Source organism: Electrophorus electricus, chromosome 14, assembly GCF_041902795.1.
Source record: "Electrophorus electricus isolate QZ-2024a chromosome 14, ASM4190279v1, whole genome shotgun sequence".
NCBI classification, from domain to species: domain Eukaryota; kingdom Metazoa; phylum Chordata; class Actinopteri; order Gymnotiformes; family Gymnotidae; genus Electrophorus; species Electrophorus electricus.
This window is the reverse complement of record NC_137510.1, coordinates 24,756,594-24,760,431: the sequence shown is the minus strand read 5'-3', so window position 1 is coordinate 24,760,431 and position 3,838 is coordinate 24,756,594.

The window sequence follows — 3,838 nt, the reverse complement described above, 5'->3', positions numbered from 1 at the left end:
AACGAAAGAGTTTAAAGTCCTTCTCAGTTGACTCCGCCCTTGTACCAGGTGGGTAAAAGCAGCTCCAGTCGAAAACTGATCCATCGATTTCACGCTGTCAAACATACAATGTCTTCACAGTTAGACCCGGAAAAACGGCTATACCTTCTAAAAGCGACATTACTATACTGATGCGTAAATTTGTTATGAGCCATGTTGTAAGAGGAAATAGCTCGATTTTCCCATGTGAATCCAAATTTAATTTCTGTTAATGCAAGTTAAACGTATTAAAACCAACCAACAGCGAAGAAGTGCATTTCTCACACGCGCAAACACTGCAAACCCCTTAATCAACTAATATGTAAAAATGATGAAGACTAACCAACACAGGCCCGGATCTACGGGGTGCAAAAGCAGTGCACCCTCAAATTTCTGCTCTTTCAGTGGAGCTTTGGCGAAAATGTAGTTAAGCAATCTTTAAGACTATAGCCTAAGTTAAAAAGCGTGTAGGCACCTGAAATGCCTCAAATATTGGCATTATTTGTGCGACTGAGGTGTGCACGTGCGCCTGACCGCCTGCCCCGTTGAGCCACCGTGCTGTTTTGAATCATTTACGGGTTCCATTTTTTTCTCACCACTTATGTGACAATGAGCAGGCCAGACGCCTCGCTGGGATGAAGACACACACTGCGTCTTCATCGCAGTTAGATTTAAAACGCGCACCCGTGTTTGTGTGTGTGTGCCCGCGAGCGTGTTTTAAAGACTCAGACACATCATATATTTGCGTCTCAGTGAAAATATGCAAGGGCAGGATAATGTGTTCAGTGCATTCAAATATGTTTCAGATGGGTTCATCCCTATTTATTTCCAGTGCACCATCTGTCATTTTTCTTTGGACCCAGGTTCTGGCCATCATGGAACCTAACGGAAAAGGAAAACCAAATAGAAAACAAAACTTTCAAAAGAAGAAATAATAATTTGTGGAAAGTTGCTGAACAAAACAGTACTGTTATCTAAAGCTAAGATTCACAAACTGTAACCGTGGCTTGAAAGCTAGATTCAGTGCGCTATTCAAATTTTAATGTAAAAGTACTGTATTTAAAACTATATCTCCTACTGCATATGGAGGACTTGCCTGGACATACATACATTTTCTGCACATTTACGTTAAAAACAAAGAGAAAATAAGAAATGGGTCGACCATGTAAACAGTTAAAGTGTCTGCAGTGTTAATATTTTTCCTGCCACCCAGGTATATGATGCCAGCCTGACTGGATTATAGGTGTTGATATGACACACCTAAACGCTTTCCTTTCCATAACTCCTACAACATATGTCATACAGACAAAAATAAATAAATAAAATGTTTTTAAAGTGATTACTAGGCAGAAATAGCCTGCTTGGTTACTCATTAACTAATCCATGCATAGACAGATCTATAGAGAATACTACATAGGGAACCTGTTAGGGATATGACAAACAGAATTCAGACAACACTACATTGAAAACATATCACTGTGACATTTTGTCATGTAAACTATCCTGAACATCAACAATAAGTACACTAGCGGTACAATCACAACACACTGAATTAAGGCAATTTAGCAGTGTTTTACAGTTTCAGTTTTATGTTGTGACTTTAATAATACCTACCTCTACAGCCATGTCAATGTTCCCATTTTATCAATAAATGCTATTGAGTGAAATAGTGTAATGTTTATTTCTTGGGAATGATCTTATTTTATTCTGGCTCGCATTACATTTAAACTGAAATAGCAGTGTTACCGGCAGTCCTACTAAATACAGCACTACCATCTGTTGTAGGAAATTGCGATACATTTGGGTTCTTTTTCCGATAAGCAGTGTTCACTACATTTACTGTGCACTATGGGTAACCACACAGTAAACTATATAAGGAATCTGAATTGTCTACTTAGAATTCTGACAACACTACAAAATGTCTGGCACAATAAACAGTAACAATTGGGTGCGATCTCAGACACACCAATAGACTTCCATTCTACAAAAAAGGCTCAAGAACCATTAAGCTCTGTCTTCTTAGCTAATTTCACCTCATTTGCATATTTTGCAAAATCACACATATTTTTGAGCACAAATTAGTCCTAGGTTTTTCACCAAACCTATACAAATCTGGTATCAAAAGATTCACAAGAATTCCAGATGCCAGTCAAAAGCAGGGGTGGAGCTTGCACTACCTATGTTGTTCATATAGGTCAAGAAGGCTTTGATATAAATGACACCAAACTTTACAGTCATGTACCTCAAGGAGGTCTGGGGTGTGGCAAAAAGTTTAGCACACCTGCATTACTAGGGTGCACTATAACAACCAAGAAACTGGCCTAGACATCAAGATAGTCCAAATAATGTATAATAATAATAATAATAATAATAATAATAATAATAAACTTCATACACAACTTCTAAATTTGGCACAGTAACCATAAGTGTGATAGTATATGTACAAAATGGCAGACATGATTGGCCAGTCAGCTTAGACTGCAAGCTCCAAATCCTGGATTAATTTCTGCCATGCCCTGACAAACCTGCTGTTCCATACCAGGTTTCATCGCTCTCTCCAAAGACAAACTACTACTCAACTCCAAAAGAAACTACTCATAAAAACCTCAGACTGAGCAAAGTAATTACAATGGTGAGTCAAGCTGAATCTGTAAATGAGCAGGCAAAGGCCAAAAGAGAGCATAATTTACCTGTACAGACATTGCAGTTACAGAGAAAGGCAAAGGGCCAATTGCCATTTCCCCAAGACTCTGATGGAACCACAAATATAACATCTGCTCATGCACAGTTACATATATGCTTTCACTGTGGTTCAGACAAGAATACCGCCAATGCAAAAGCAATGAAAGTGGTATATAGGAACTGTTAAGAAGAAAGGTCATTTCACATGGTTGTGCAGATTTGCCTAGAGACAGGACCAACAGAATAGAGAAGCTGATCTCCGTGAATATGCACTGTTGTTGGTGCAGGGTAAATAAAATTCAGTATCTGGTGAACATTTGTTGATACGGGTGCATCATTGTCAGTCTTGCCCCTATGCATTTATGAAGAGCACTTAAAAGAAACACCCCTTAAACCATTGATTGCAAAACAAGTGACCTATTCCTGTAAACCACTTACTGTTCTTTGTTGCATTCAGACTACTGTTATTAAGGATGGTGTTACTTGTAAAGAGTCAGGAACTGCACTAATGAGGATGGATTTAGTTACAGCTCTTCGGCTGCATATTGAAGGCAACTTTGTTCAGTCTTATTTGTATCCACTGCTCATCGGTTTCTCCTTCTAGAAGAACTAGGACACCTTCTTACTGCAGGAGTCACTGACAGAATTGATGCTTCACCATGGGTTTCACCTATTGTAGCAATGCAAAAGAAAACACGAGGAATTCGAATGTGCATAAAGCTTTGGGAGCCCATGCCACACATGGAAGAACAGCAACCCTCATTGTTAAGTGCTACTGTTGACATAAAAAGTGAAATTCCACTTAATCAAGGCAGCCATGACTTTACAGATTTCCTTAGCCATGACACGCTGTTCTGTTTTTAAAGAGCCCAGTATAGATTGACTTCAGCTCCTGCAGTTTTACAAAAGATAATGCCAATCATCTTGAAAGATATTCCAAATGTTCCCAATTACTTGGATGACATTATCTGTTTTGGACTTATTCACCAGGAACATGATGCTACCTTAAAGATAGTATTACAGCATCCCAGTGATGCAGGACCTTGGCTGAATGAAAGGAAATGCAACTTCTAACAATACAGTCTGCCTTTTCTTGGACATTGGTGAATGAAAAACACCTGCAGGCGATAACACAATT